The sequence below is a fragment of the Xenopus laevis genome, chromosome 1L, assembly GCF_017654675.1.
Source record: "Xenopus laevis strain J_2021 chromosome 1L, Xenopus_laevis_v10.1, whole genome shotgun sequence".
NCBI classification, from domain to species: domain Eukaryota; kingdom Metazoa; phylum Chordata; class Amphibia; order Anura; family Pipidae; genus Xenopus; species Xenopus laevis.
Window position 1 is genome coordinate 120417497 of NC_054371.1, and position 16867 is coordinate 120434363.

The window sequence follows — 16867 nt, forward strand, 5'->3', positions numbered from 1 at the left end:
ATATTTATGTCTATTCAGGCAGTGAGGCAGTGGATTATTAGAGACAGGGAGGTGAGTGTGGGGGTTGCCCTTTACAAACCCACATTAAATAGAAACAGTTAATTTGACACAAACACACACATATACACTGTCATTCACACTATGCTTAACAGAACAGTTTCACACTCATCTGCCCTGGGAAAGAAGCTGTAGGAGATTCTCTCATTCCTCACACAGTTGAAGAGCAGGCAGCTTCACACAGAGGGAAGGGCTGGAGCTCAACTGGACTGCTGCTCTGAGCAGTAGAATAAACATTGGGATGGTTCATTATTTGAAGGGGCGCTGACCATAAAATGTAAGCCTTTTATAAACTTACTACAGGTTCTTAATGTTAATTTTAAGAAATGTGTTCATATAAAAAAAACAATATATGTATAAATATGGCAAAAGAATATCCTTACCCCTAAATGTGGATACCCATGGCAGGTACTTAATAATCACTATGTGACCAAAATCATTACACACAATGGGGCTGTTCTACAAACATAAATGCTAAAGTAGAGTTGTTGATAGTAATCGATCAGCCATTCATTTTGAACAGTCTACTATAAAGAAATCAAAGACCTGCAGGGTCATTCAAGGAAAAAAACAGCAGCACACCGGATCCAATTGAAGTAATGTGCAAAATTCAAACTTTTATTAAGCCCATATGCAAAGGCTTTGCATATGGGCTTAATAAAAGTTTGAATTTTGCACATTACTTCAATTGGATCCGGTGTGCTGCTGTTTTTTTCCTTGAATGATATTTTGGCCCAAGGACAGGAGTGGGTCTCACAGTTCAGCACCTGGCACTGCGAAAGCGGATACTGGAGGGGTGAGCACTCTAATTTCGTGATTGATTTAGACCTGCAGGGTCAGACTGGACCAGTGGGACACCAGGAAAAAACCTGGTGGGCCCCAAAACCCCAGACCCAATCCGGCCCCCACTTCACTCCCCTGCTGCCCTCCCTGGAACCAGATCCGATCCTGGCTTCTTCCATTGCTCCCCTGCTGCCCTTCCTTTAAACCAGACCTAATCCTGATCACCCCATCACGCCACGCTGCCCTCCCTCCCTTGATCCAGACCTGATTCTGGCCTCTCCTTTGATCCAGACCCGATCATGACCTCCCACATTGATCCCCACTGCCTATAGGTTTTCCTAGCCTAAGTTTTCCTAGCATAAAATGGGCATATGTTCCAGTGGAACTTGAATAAGGTGGGTTCCAGCTTGATGTAGGCATATGTTCTGGCAATCATTTGTGGATTGAAAACAATATAGGAAAATATTTCCTGTATGTATTTTAGTCATCCCTTATAGTTCCATAAATATCATAAATCTACACTATCACAAACTTGTTGGGACAGTCCTGACACATGAGCATGAGCTTCAAACTGGCACATGTTTACTCAAAATGTCTGCTTTTAGGACTGATATTAACGGAGCATCTATGATGCAGATCACATATGAACTAAAATGTCCCAGGATCATGTATAAAATACCAGAGGATGGACTGGGCTCTTGGCTCCAGCCTAGAACAATTTCTATAACCATTCTCTTTATTTTCACCACAGGCGTTTGGCGCTCTTTTATTATGAAACTGGTTTTTGGATGTCATGTCCTTAGGTAAACCTTAGAAGACCCATTCTGATTCTAACTCAAGATAATTACTGCATATCTCACCATTATTGGCCTTCTGAACCATATAGGAGATAATGCCAAAACATATCTCTGTATGGGTCCAAGCTCCTGAGCTATCAGCAGGGAGAGACAGACAGGAGTCCCGTCAGGGTCCAGTCAGAGGGTGTTCTGGATGCACGTAAAAGGAGTAAGAAATTAATGTTGCATGGTGAAATACAGTATGTAGTAGACAGGTGAGGGACATGTGATGCAGGATACCATGCATCACTACAAAAACCCTGGCCAGACCAATAGCAGGAGAACCTATATAAATTATTTGAATCTTGTTTCCTTCAGTCTGGGAATTTATAATTAAAGCAAGCAAGCAGCAGCCATTTTGTGGACACTGTTATTAAGGCAAGCATTGCATCATCTCAGAATCTTGTTTGTGCACCAGAATGTCCATTCCCATGCCCTGGCTATACAATTAAATGGCGAAGAGAATAGGGGAATGTGTGGAGAGCAGTCCAGATGTTGAAAAATTCCAACAAATTTACTAGCACTAGGAAGCTGAGAACTGTTGCCCATGATGGCACAGGTGGAGTGTAAAAAATTGTGGAACGAATACTGCAAATTGGTTGTTTACTCAAGATTTTTCATGAAATTACAAGAGAAAAAAATCTTCAAATCCTCTAAAACCACAAAAAAAAAATATTTTGTAATCTGGAAATGACAGCTCCCACTGAAATCTACATGACCTCACCAACTTTAAGATGGTGTCGTTTTAAATTAGTTTTTCGTGCTTTATTCTTGTATTAAATGTCGAAGAGTCCTGTCATTTTTTAAATGCATGTAAAAAAGATATTAAAGTTCATAAATCATCCCCCTTGTATAGCATCTTTTGCTGAAGAGTTTATAGGCATTTTTGTTACTGAACCTGACAAACAAAATCATATTAATCCAGAAGCTATATTTTTATTAATCACCTCCTAGTCATCTTTCAATCTGTCTTTACCTGGTTGCTATGTTAAATGGACCCTTGTAACCACATAGCACAGATACATATTGGTGGGGCCCACTAGGGCCTGGTCTACTTAACCATAAAAATGAAGTGAAATATGTTTTAAAAGGGGATATTATGAAAGGATGGTGACCCTTTAGCAACAGATTGATGGCTTGTCAGAGCGATGGTTGTAGTGAAATACAGCATACCAATATGTAGGGTGTTAGAGGAATATGTAGACTTAGTGTAAAAGAGAGTTAGAAGCTGAGGGCATTGATAACTGAGGGACATTTATCAACTGGACAACAGTTGAAACTTCTGCAAACACAACACTTGAAAATAAGCCTAGAGATGTCACATAGCAACCTAGAGTGGTCAGTTAGCACCACGACAAGAAGCTATTCCACCACAAACACTAATAATAACACATTGATTCAGGCTGCTGTGTGATATCACTCTGAGTAACATATTTACAGACTTTCAATGATAGATAACCCCACTGCTCAAGACTGGGAAAGAGAATGACTGTAGAAAAAGTCTGTGAACCAGGATATATATATATATATATATATATATATGCATGCTGAAAGGATGGGACTGCTGGACATAATTCATTTTTGCGACAAGATGTAGGAAGGATTTCTTTCATTTCTTACATTTGTGATACCTAACTGGTGGTCCACTCCATGTTGTTCTGTGGCCCTATGTTATGGGACCAACTAGAAAACCTTTGTGCTAACTTATGTATAGCACTGGAAACAGCATTAATGTGTAGTTGAATAGGTGCAAGTTTGTTTCTGTGCAGTTGCAACATTCCAAGGTCATCCTTACACAGATACCATCTTGAGGCAGCTTTTAATTTCAAGGCTCTCTCAAAATGTCAGTTTTATGTAAAATGTTTATAAAAACTGTATTCAAGGTTTTTTCTCTAGTGTCTGCCTTCCTCTGACCTGGATGTCAAATGAGCTTGGCAAAAGGTTGAATCTGGATTTAATGTTATTTTGATATTACATGAAGACAGGTCCTTTCAGGTGATTAATTTAGGCACTGCTATTTTCCAGGTGCTTATAACTCCGACATATAAGGTTGGATACAATGAATTCTGGAATTTCTTAGACCTATATTATTGGAAAAAGTTTAGAAGACAGAGCTTGAGTGTTTCTGTCAGAATAATGAAAGAGATGCCATCTATTACTAATAGGTTGAAAAGAGCTGGGACTTTTTTTGCACCAGAATTCAGATGTGTTTACCAGGCAGCCCCAGCACATCAACAGCACTTCTCTGTTGATTTGATAATCATGGGTATAGCATAAAGATAAATGGGGTATATAACGTCAGCTGATTACAAACAACATTTACCAAAATCATGCTTTTGCGTAAACCCATATGCATAATGGTCATATTGATACACATGTATGATCATCAGGTGAACTGCTCCCATTATGGATGTTTGAGACTGTTTTGTCCAGCATGTGTGCATCCAAACAATAATAGTGCCATAATATTTTATAACATAGTGAGAAAGTGAGACAAACTGTATGTCAGGGAGAGTCAGTGTGTAAGTTTAAAAAGCTGAGTAATTCCAGGAGCCAGTGAGTGAATGGGATCCTTTTCTTCTATGGCTAAAGACATGTGCCAAATCAGGCTAACTTAAATGTTCAGGTCTAAAGACTACCACTGAATCTTCTGGATTCCCAAGTAAACGCTTCTGATCATGGACTGCAGGACAGGACTTTCAGCCTGGTATAATCTGCTTTTGAAGCAGCCTGGTTTCAGGTATTGATTACATGTGTTTGTTTTGATTCCTGGCAACTGGCTGCTAATTCAGCGATGAAAGACCAAATTGGTGCCCAATATCTGCCTATGTAGAAGCACCTTCAGGAGTAATACAGTAGATAATGTGAGGGAAAAGCAGCAAATAAGTGACTGAGGTAAAGCTTGGATGGTTACTGGGTCTGTACATTAGTCACACTCATTTGTGTCAGTTCTGAAAGAGAAGAGTCAGTGAATGGACGAAGAAAGTGTTGGTGTGGTGTTTGAATGAGAGCAGGCAGAGACAGAGCTGGGAGCAGGGCCGGACTGGGAGAAAAAAGCAGCCCTGGCAAATAAAATCAAAGCAGCCCACTTCAGGTATGGGATTGTTTATCTGGAAACCCATTATCCAGAAAGCTCCAAATTATGGAAAGGCCATCTCCCATAGACTCCATTATAATCAAATAATCCATATGTTAATTTATTTCCTTTTTCTCTGTAATAATAAAACAATAGCTTATACATGAACCAAACTAAGATATAATTAGTATTTATTGGGGGCAAAATCAGATTATTGGGTTTATTTAATGTTTATATGATTTTCTAGTAGACTTAAGGTATGAAGATCACCCCAGTGCAGGCATATGAGTTATTGAATTACAAATGAACATGCGCCCATAAGATTGATAATTTCAGGTCCTGTAAGGGCCAACTGCTGTGTTTTCTGTAGCAAACAAACTGACCATCAGTTGAACATGTGGAGTCTGTATGGACTGGTGATTGGCCAACCCTTTACCCATACTCCTAAAGTGGAAGAGGGGCAATCAGAGCCTGCAGATGAATTATGTGCAGTGGGATGACCTAGGCCCCTTCTGATGAGGCTTCGGAACCCCTATAAATGCCAGAGAGGGCCAAAACCCTAGCCTGTTTATAGTAGAGGGGTCTGTGCAGTGAGACACGGTATATGCCTTGTAGGGGCCACACAAATTAAACTCATGGCGGCTCTACTGGGGGTCTGGCTGTAATGTCCATTTGCATAGCTGAGGTCTGTGAGACCCTATGGATAGGAGATCTGTATAGGAGATTGGTGGGATCCCCTCAGGGAAAACTGTTGGTCTGTTTGGCCAAAGACAAACGGCCTCCCCTGGCAGAGTTGGCCGGCGGTGGCAGGCCCATCACTTTCCCCGGGAGGGGCGGTGGTAGAAACAGCAGCTGATTGCAATGACAATACCTGCCATTTGCCGAGTCGTAGGGGGGTGCCACGATGTCCAGGAAGGCAGCGGGCCCATCCAAAGGGCTGATCTGATTTAGGTTCTCCCTGTGCCGAGCCAGCAGGCAGCGCGGGCTGTTATCCCCAAACTCTCCCACGGAGCGCATCGCTGCCCGGCGCACAGAGCCGCACTGGTAGGAGAGCAGCGGAGGGATGAAAGTGAGAGGTATAGAAGGGCTCCTTGCCTGTTGCCCCTGCCGCTTGCAGGCAATTCAAAGCCGCGGAACTTGGTTTGCTCCCAGACCCACATCTTCTGCTCGCACCCTGCTCATTTTCCGCAGCTGTCCCAAGCTCTCCGCCAACGGGCCCAGATCGACCCCTCCGCTGCCAGGCCACCTTCTGTATCAGAGAGCTCATCTCCGTCCCGACTCATCTCCCTCTGGCTCAGCGCTTCGGTGGGGAGCTCATCCGTGCTGCATGCCTTCAGCGCTCCCGCATGCTCCTTCTCAGCCGGGAAACAATATTGTGACAGCAGGCTGTGTAGAGAGGCCCGTGCGGCCCATTTACATATCAAAGACAGCGGCCCAACGGGCATTTGCCCGAATTCACAAATGGCCAGTCCGGGCCTGGCTGGGAGTCAGTGACTGTCAAAGTGAGAGGAAACTTGGAGATGTTATGAGACACTCATGGACAACAGAGACAGCCTGAGCATGTGTGTGTGAGAGGGAAGAGACCCGCTCAGTGGAGAGAGTGAAAGGGAAGAGACTGCCAGTGAGTAAGAGTGTCAGTACTGTTGCATTTTAGGACATCCTCAGAACACACTCTCCTTGTACTGTACTCACTTATCCAAAGAGGCTGCAGTCACATCTCCCTCCTCAGCCCTCAGTGCTCAGACCTAAGTCAGGTTGAGAGCAGAGGAGGGTGGGCTGAGGAAAGAGAGCTTCAGCACTGAGGGCTGAGGAAGGAGGACCGAGAAATGAGACACGAGGGGGGAGCTTGGAACATGATATGTGGGCTGCACTGAGATGTGGCTGCAGCCTCTTTGGATAAGTGAGTACAATAGAAGGCGAGTCTAAATTCTTCTTCCTTAGGAGAGCACAGCAGGAGTGTGAGTACTCCAGAGGATGTCCTAAAATGCTTTCCGTACTCCCCTCCTCCCAGCCCTTCTGTCCTCCCCCTCCCCCTCGGATCTCCTCGGCAAACATCGGCTATTTCCGCCTCTTTGTTTTAAACTCCAGCCGGAAATTTTTTTATTCCTCATATTTCTCCTATTTCTGAATTGGGGGGTCTCACAGAGAGCTGCGGAGACCCCCTTATTCCCTTCCTCCTGTCTGAAGGGTTGTTGTACCCGCAGATTGCCCCCCTCCCACCCGTTCGTGTCTCCTAGTTGCACACACACAGCAAGGCTTCTCCTCCTGCCTTGTGTGCCTGTGCTGTGCCCGGTGGAGTAAACCCCCTACAGCAAACAGCAGCGCCTTTATCTCCGGGGACACAACTACAGCAGCAGCGACGGCAACACCATAAACATTGCAGCAGGTCAGTGGCTTTCTATCCCTCTGCGAAGTGTGAGAGTGAAGGGGGAGCTGGGGTGAACATCCATTGGCAGAGGGGCTGTAGGCTTTATACAGGGACTTGTCTCCCCACCCCCCATAGTCTTATTTATTTATTTTACTGCATTCTAACACGAGGAGCATTCCCATCTCTCACATTGCTACAGCCACTTGGTTTCCTATACAGTGTATTCATGCTGTCTAATTCCATGTACATCCCCATGTCCTCCTCTTCATTCCTCTGCTGCTTCAGAGAGAAAGACCCCCTGGTTTCTGGCCTCCAGGGTTTTCTCTGTCCCCTCCACCCCCACCCATTCAGCTCTGCTGCTCTTCTTGCCTTTTATATTTGTTTACTCCCTTCCTAATGTCTGTCTCAGCTTTGGAAATAAACTGCCCCATCTACACTTCCACCTCAGTGACAGTCACATAATCATGTTATTTCTAGTTAAGCCAATATATCTGTTCTATCCTGTCACCTTCCTTCTGTGCATTCATATGGGCCCTACAGACCTCTTGTTTTGTTTCCCCTCTCCCCCTTTTTTCAAACACATATTTTACCCACATTAGAAATCCCTGTCCATAAATACATAAACCATAGTCTGTATATCTAACCATATGGAGAACTTGCCTTTCCTTCAGTTTGCTTATCACCTCTCCATCCAGATCCCCACTTCACCCCTTTACTTGCATTCTGGTTAAAATGAATCACTACTTTGAACTCTGTGTGAGGCCTTGGGTCATTTAGCTTCCCTTTTGTTTAAGTGCCAATTTCTCTATTTCTTTTTGACATCCCCTCAACCACTTTCTTGTCCTGTATTCTCTCTCTACTGTACCAGTTATATGGCTACATTCTCACTTGCTTGTGCCAGTTTCCAAGTTGCTCTGTCTCATTATTTGTGTTACAACCAGAACAACTTATCACTTCTCTTGTTCCTGTGCCATTTCTCCTTTTTCCTGACCTAATTAATTCCTGTTCCATTGCTCTCTTCCTTGTATCTATTTCCAGGTGGTCTGTATTCCTCACCCCTATGCCAGCTCCTGGGCTGCTTTTCCTCTCAGTGTTATTTTCTGGGCTCCTTTTCATCTTTTTTTAATTTCACCAACTGCTTTTTTCCTACCCTTTAATATTTTCTGGGCCTTATCCCTGTAACATTACCTCTTCCTTTCTTACAACAATGTGCCATGTCCTTGACAGTTTTCCTTTCTGGGCAAATTTCAATTTCTTTTTTTATGCTTAGGCACTGTTAGCTCTCCCCCATGTCCCGAGCCACTTGTTCGCTCTCCCCGGGGTCCCGGGCCACTTGTTTGATCTCCCCCCATGTCCCGGGCCACTTGTTCTCTTTCCTCCCCCCCCCCCCCCGTGTCCCGAGCATCCCGGGGGGAGAGCACATCCCACTTGTCCCACTCGTGCGCTCTCCCCCTGCGTCCCTGGCCACTTGTGCGCTACCCTCCCCACCCCTGCGTCCCCGGACACTTGTGAGCTCCCCCCCCCCCCCGCGTCCAAGGCTGCTTTCTCCCTGTTCACCAAGACACCTCTCGGGCTGCTCTCTCCCTGTCCATCCAAGACACATTCTCTGTTCGCTTTCTCCCTGTCCATCCAAGACACTTCTGTCTCCTCTGTCTCCTGTGTCATTTCACTGGCTACTTTCTCTCTGTCCCCCCCAAGTCATTATGTGTCTGCTTTCTCTGTATCCCCTAAGTCTCAGACTGTTTTATCTCTGTCACAGTTCTTGAAAGCCTTCTTCCTGTTCCCCCTGGGGTCATTCTCTTTTTGCTTTCTCCCCCCCCAAGTCACTTCTCTGTTTTCTTTCTCTCCCCCAAGTCACTTCTCTGCTTTCTCCCCCCCCCAAGTCACTTATCTGTTCTCTTTCACACTGTTCCCAGAGTCACTTCTCGTTCTCCCCCCCCGTCACTTTTCTGCTTTCCCTCTGTCCCCTGTGCTCATTCTTGAAATGCTTTCTCACTGTCCCCCAAGTCATTTTCCTGTCCCCCAAGTCACTGTCCCCTTTGACCGTTCTTGAAATGCTTTTTCCCTTTCCCCTGAGTCACTTTTCTGGGTGCTTTCTCCCTGTCCAAGATTTGATCTTTGGGTTGCATTATCCCTGTCCCTTGTGACAGTTCTTGGAGAGCTTTCTTCCTATTCTCATCAAGACTTCTGAGGCTGCTTTTTCCCTGTCTCCAGAGTGACTTTATGAGGCACTTTCTCGCTGTCCCCTTTGACAGTTCTTGGCACACTTTCTCCCTTTCCCCAGCAGGACTTTTGGGCTGCTTTCTCTTTCTCTGCTCTGTCAATTCTCAGAGTGCTTTCTCCCCGGTTTCAGTTCCCAGACCCTTCTCCACACCATGTATTTCCACAGCTTGGCACATAGTGTTTTGTTATTCTGTTTGCCTGTTTATTGTAACCACTGCTTCTGTATTCATGTTCCTAAATATGTCTTCTGTATTTCTTCACAGTTGTTGCTTTTCTCTACCTCTCCCTCATTGTCCATTTCACGTCTGTCCTTTTTTTATGTGGAGATTTGTAGCAGCTAAATGCAGTTGGCTACAAATAGGTTTATTTTTATCAATGTGGCAAGCCTAGCCAAGTTTTCTTTACAGAAAATATGTAGGCAATATGTTCAAAATATGAGCATGTATAGTCACCTATTTGTCCCATATGCTCCTTTATACCTCATGATTGTTGACCCACTTATATCCTAGTTCCCAATGTATTTGACCCCAGCATTGGAAAAAAAACTCCTCAGCTCCATTTGTTTTGGTGATTGATATGGAGAAAAAGTTGTTGAAAGGAAATTGGCCTCATGTATGGCAATGAGTTCTTTTTAACAAATATGGCATACAGGCAGGTATTCAGAATGTATTTGCAAGGTTGCAGAAATATTCTAAATTTACCTGTCACCTTACCTTGAGTTATATTGGGTATGCCTGAAAACTCTCAAGTTCTTCACTTTCCTAATGGTGAGAAAGTCTTCAAATTATAAAAATAGAAGTATCTCACAGTTAAAGGACCAGTAACATCAAAAAGCAATTTTTAAAAAAATTTGTATACTAAAAAAAAACTACCAACACATATTAAACTTTAAAATCGCAAAGTCTTTATTTAGAAATAACTTACCGAAACTCCACTTTCATTCCTCTTCAGAAAAGGCGTCAGGGCGACGATCCATCATGCTCTGCTCTGCTTCTTCTCCCTGGCTTTCTCCTATAAGGAAGGCAGGGAAGAGAATCGAGTCTATGAAAAAAAACCATTGAAATGTTAAATACACCAAATAGGATTACTTTGCCTCCAGTCAATTATATCTTAGTTTGGATCAAGCATAAGGTACTTTTTCCTTAAAATGGAAATCATTAAAATAGAGTCTATGGGAGGTGACCTTCCCATAATTCAGAGCATCAGGATAACAGGTTTCCAGATAACGGATCCCATACCTGTATGTGCATGTGCATAAACACGATCTGATTTGCCAAAATGTAATGTATCTTTTCCCACAGACATACCTGATTCTGCAGAATAAGGGTAAGGGCACACACTGCGATTTCGGGAGATTAGTCGCCCAGTGACAAATCGCTTCTTCGGGCGACTAATCTCCTAGCTAGATTATAGCTGGCAGTTCGGAGAGATTAGTTGCCTAATGAAGGAGCGTTTTGTTGCTGGGCGACTAATCTCCCAAAATAGCAGCGTGTGCCCTGGCTAGGGTTTCCACCTGGCCAGTGTTTTACTGGCATGGCCAGTAAAAATGATAGCTGATCCCAATGTTATTAATAGGGAAAAAAGATAAATATATAGGAAGGCTGGTATTTTTTCCCCAGAAAAGGTGGCAACCCACGCTCTGGCCCTAAAAGGAAACCATGATATCCTGACAACGTCTCTTCCAATATCCCTTAGGCTCACATTGTAATGATTCTGGGACCAAAAGTCTGCTTTTCATAATGGATTGTACACAGATTTTATGGAAAGAAGGGGGACTTTGAATCTCTGCTACTGAACAGGTCTCAGGATCTATGCAGTTTGGCCATCTGTATACATGGCAAAATTTTCTTAATATCCATCTTTTTTCTTCCCTTTTTATCATTTATAACCTATTAATATTTACTATATGCCATTGCATTTTTTTAATAGTGTTCTAGAGCAAGGGATTGTCAATAACTTTGTATGGTTTAGCAATAAATTTAAGGCAGGCCAACCTGCTTGTTAAAGGAGAACTAAAGCTTAACTAAATAAATATACCAGCCCAAGGCAACTACAACCCTTTAGCAGTAAAGATCTGTGCCTCCAAATATGCCCCATTAGGTCCCCATCTTCTTTTCTGCTGATTCACTGCACATGCTCTGTGCTGCTGTCACTTACTGAGCTTATGGACTTACTCCAAATATACAGTACACATAGAATACAATTTATATTATATTACAGGCAAACCCTAATTTTCTGCTTGATGATTTGTGACAACCCCTAACTGAGCATGTGAGTGTCACAGACTCTCCTAACAAAATCCAAGATGGGAAACTCCTGTGAAGGCCTAATCATTACAACTATAGAGAAGCTGAACCGTTAGACGGGTTTAATAAGTTCTGAATATAATATATGGCATTTCTGCATTTTCCACATTTAGTTCTGCTTTAAATTCAGCTGGATTGCGGAATATGTTTGAATGCACCAAATGGCTATGCACAGCTGAAGTTCTATCTAACAACTTTTTGATTTCATAAAGAAATATCTTTTTTTACTCAATACATGTTATTACAGGTCTGCGTCTTACAATTGACAGCTTTCAATTTGAATCATTTCAGCTGATGCATTCCCTGCCATGAAGCAGAACTGAATGTGCCAGATATAAATATCATGCCCTGTATTAAAGGGGTGGTTCACCTTCAAGTTAACTTTTAGTAGGTTATAGAATGGCCCATTGTAATCAATTTTTCAATTGGTCTTCATTATTTATTTTTTATAGTTTTTGAATTATCTGCCTTCTTCTTCCAGATCTTTCCAGCTTTCAAATGGGGGTCACTGACCCGATCTAAGAACAAATGCTCTGCAAGGTTACACATTTATTGTTATTGCTACTTTTTATTAGTCATCTTTCGATCCAGGCCCTCACCTATTCATATTCCAGCCTCTTATTCAAATCAGTGGTTGCTAGGGTAATTTGGACCGTAGCAATTTGGACCTTAGCAAACTGCAGAGCTGCAGAATAAAAAGCTAAAGATCGCAAAAAACACAAATAACAAAAAATTAAAACCAATTGCAAATTGTCTCACTCTCACTATCACTCTCTGCATAATACTAAAAGTTACCCAAAGGTGAACAACCCCTTTAAAGGACATGCCATAGTGTATTTTTGATAGATATGTTAGTCTTGTACTTCTGTCCTGCCCATAGGGAAATACATTCTTCATGTCTGCCTAAAACAGCACATGCACAGTATATTGTGAGTTTTGGTAAGGAAGTGTGATGTATTATGTTCTCATGTTCTCAGTAGACAGGCTCCACCAACTTTTTTGATGTAATTCTGGTTTGAATAAACCACATGGTATAAAAGAAACATTGAAATCAAAACACCTTCATGGGAGGAATACCTCAAACTACTTTCAGCCACCTTGGTTTGTTGATGAGTAAAATTGCTCTTAAAGATATATACATATTAAAAAAACATGAAGTTCACATTAAGAATTCTCGCCTGTGTTGTAGGATGTCTAAAGATAGGTTTTCATTATTGAAAGGCAAATGTTTATTTCTTTCACTTCTGTTTACGGTATATATTTTTTTGCAACATCCAGGTCCAGACTAAGATTCATATTGGGCCTAATACATCGGGACTGGCATCTTAAAGCAGATTGTCAGTCCATGTCACCCAATTGTTGATGTAGGGTCTAGATGATTGAATCAGACAAATATAGTCATATATTTATCAAAGATCTGACAGGCTGACTGGGGTCCTCACCAGAACTTGGTGAAGCCGAACAAGCATCCATCCATGAATCGTTCGTGAAAGATTTGGCCGAATACCAAACGAATCTGAATCCTAATTTGCATATTGCAAGGAAAAAGTGGGAAGAAATTTTTACTTCCGTGTTTTGTCCCAAAAAGTTGCGATTTCCATTTCCTGCCCCTAATTTACATATGCAGATTCGAATTTGGTTAGTCCAGACACAAGGATCAATCTGAATCCTGTTGAAAAAGGCAGAATCCCGAACCGAATCTTGGATTTGGTGCATCCCTAGTTGTTTTGTGTTAAGGTTGTTAAAAGATATAAAGGTATGGGACCTGTTATCCAGAATGCTTAGGACCTGAGGTTTTCCAGATAACTAATCTTTCCTTAATTTGGATCTTCATGCCTTAAGTCTACTACTAAAAATCATGTAAACATTAAATAAACCCAATAGGCTGGTTTTGCTTCCAAGAGGCTTAATTACATCTTAGTTTGGATAAAGTACAAGGTGAAAAAGTAAATCGTTTTTAAAAATTTACTATATATATATATATATATATATATATATATATATATATATATATATATATATATATATATATATATATATATATATATATATATATATAAACTACATTCAAATTTAGATCTTATCAATCAATGAGAATGCTGCATTTTTTTTGTTTGTTTTTAATCAAGCAACACACTGCTGAATAGTATAATTGTGGTTAGTGCACATACTGTAGGTGGAGGCATCAAGCCATTGAAATTTACCAACAAATGATACAGAAACTCTGATACTGTATTGTAGGCATTGATTTTAGTTAATGTAAATTATATAATGAAAACAAACTAAGGAGCTGTGGTTATGTAATAAAAGCCACTAAGTTTGTCCATGTTCTGTAACTCCGCATCAACCAAGGAGCTAGCGGCTATTCGTCCCCTGTTTAAAAGGAGATACTTTATTGGTTGCTATGGTTTATTGCATGTGGGCAAACTTAATTACAAATAGTGGCAAAACTCCTACACAAACCCAACATGAGAAAGAATTATAATTCGGTTATGTCCTAAATAGGACTGGGTTACTCAAAAGTAGTGAATGTTTTAGCTGAAATGTAATAAAACAACCTGTTAAATGTATAAAATGGCTTATGTTTTTCATAATATTGTAATAATGTTTAATAAAGTAGTATCGCTACCGTTAACACGTAAGTGAACTGATCACATTTTACACAGCTGGGCTGTACCCATGGCAACGAACACATATCTATGATGAATGCATGAAAATTGTGCATGGGGGTCCTGCCCTATTTTGTCTAATGTGCTCCATTCACTTGTTTGTTGCTGTGCAGTGACCTCATATAACTACATCTCATGACAAGTGCAAGGCAAACACATCACAGATGCTATGTGTACCTTATGCTGGTTACACTGGGCTAATGTGTGGGCCCAAATGAAATCTTTGCCAAATGAAATATCTGTTTGGAATAGGATGGTTATGGTCACTGATTGCTTAGTGCAGCTGGGTCCCCTAGTAAGATGGTCATTTGGTTGACTTCAGATCTATTGGATTTGTGTGTTGGTCTTTGTGTGTTGGGGACAATGTTCCAATGTTGCCAAATGGTGATTGTATTTACTTAACTAAAACCCCAGTATATATATATATATATATATATATATATATATATATATATATATATATATATATATATATATATATATATATATATATATATATATATATATATATATATATATATATATATATAATACACAAAAGCTATGAATATCTTGTAAATTATATCCTTATAAACGGTGAGTTCTGATGTCATCAGTTATAAACGGTGAGTTCTGATGTCATCAGTTATAAACAGTGAGTTCTGATGTCATTTCTGTCACATGACTCACTGAAATTTGTGTATTATAATAAATAAAGTACCCCCAGTTGTAAAATATGAGGATATTAGAAGTTACCTCGGAGTTCCATGACCTGTATAAAAACACTCGGCCTTCGGCCTCGTGTTTTTATATGGTCATGAAACTCCTCGGTAACTTATAATATCCTTATATTTTACAAAAGGGGGTACTTTATTCACTATATATCTCTACCACTGAGCACCATGGAGCAGTCCTCTTCCGTCTTCCTCTTTCTTCACGCTGCTGCGCATGCACAGTAGAACGAAAAGCCAAACTTTAACTAAAAAGTTGGCTATTTCGTTCAACTGTGCATACGTTTGCCTCGGGAAATTTAAAGAAAGAAGAAGCAAGAAGAGGATCACTTAGTGGTTCTTGCTGGAATAACTCGGGGCTGGTGCAGTTTTCTGCTGATAGGAGCACTGCCCAGGGTTTCAGGTAAGTAAATACAATCACTTGGGGGTGCCTAACATTTGGCACCCCAAGTGCACAAAGCCTTTAAAGGGATTCTGTCATGATTTTTATAATGTAGTTTTTATTTGTAAACTACACTGTTTGCACTGCAAATAATTCACTATACCATATACAATTATATTCCAATTACAATTATATAAGTGTATTTTTTTTTTAGTTGTAATATTGGCAGCCAGGTGCAGACACAGGAGAGAGAAGATGTGCGCGAGGGCTGTTTCCTGGCCTGCACAAATAGGCTGAGATATGGTCTGCTCAGTAATTCAGTATACAGTGAAAGTTATTTTTTTAATAAATTTGTCTTGGTAGGAATATATATGCTTGTTCAAACATACTAACTTTAGTTGTTGGAAAGGCAGAAAGCAGAGGCCAGGAGTTTTGCAGCCACCCTAAATATCAATCAATTAATTTATGCCTGTCCACATATATCTGGTTAGTGTCGATTACCTAGACTTACTGTCTTTGTTAATATGGTTATGGGACCTGTTATCTAGAATGCTCAGTGCCTGGGGTATTCTGGATAAAGGATCTTTCCATACTTTGGATCTCCATACTTTTCTACTAAAGTATAATTTCAACATTAAATAATCCCAATAAGATTTATTTTTTTCTCCAGTAAGGAATAATGTTGTATTAGTCGGGATCAATTGTAAAGTATTGTCTACCCAACATAAAGAAGAAAACCCTACCTCTCTCAAAAGTTTCTCTCTACATGTTATGTTAAGGTGTGATTCACCTTTAAAGGAGAATTCAACCCATTTGTAAAAAACCGAGTACCCCCCACCTCAGGTAGACCTCCCACCCTCCTCCCCCCCCAGGCTAACTGCCCCCACGGGGAAATGCCCCATACTTTATACTTACCCCTCAGCGCAGATTCTGACAGCGGAGTTCCACGCATCCATCTTCCGGGTGCTCGGTAAGCTGACTGGGAGATCAGCAATTTCTGTGTAATTCAGAGCATGCGCAGTTGTCACAAACCAGCAAACTGCTCCAAATGTGCATGCCCAGAAATACCGATCTCCCAGTCAGCTTACCAAGGACCAGAAAGATGTATGTGTGGAACTCCACTGGCAGAATCTGCACCGAGGGGTAAGTATAAAGTATGAGGCATTTCCCGGGGGGTGGGGGGGAAGTTAGCCTTGGGGGAGGGAGGTCTACCTGGGGTGGGGGGTACTCGGTTTTTTACAAATGGGTTGAATTCTCCTTTAAGTTACATTTTTGTATGTTATAGAATGGCTAATTCTGAGCAACTTTTCAATTGGTCTCCATTTTTTTTTATAGTTTTTTTAATTATTTGCTGCCTTCTACTGACTCTTTTCAAATACTCTGTGAGGGTACAAATGTATTGTTATTACTACTTTTTATTACTCGTCTTATTATTCAGGCCCTTTTCTATTCATATT

The 16867-nt window shown here is 41.3% G+C and overlaps 1 protein-coding gene across 1 annotated transcript in view; it reads left to right on the forward strand.

Moving 5' to 3' along the window:
* Positions 1-6732: 6732 nt before the first annotated feature.
* The window catches only part of LOC108695294 (polycomb group RING finger protein 3), a 35669-nt gene continuing 25534 nt past the window's right edge, over positions 6733-16867 (forward strand). Inside the window, exon 1 of the mRNA XM_041562780.1 lies at positions 6733-7138. The gene's annotated coding sequence lies outside the window, so the exon portion shown is untranslated. The remainder of the gene's footprint in view (positions 7139-16867) is intronic.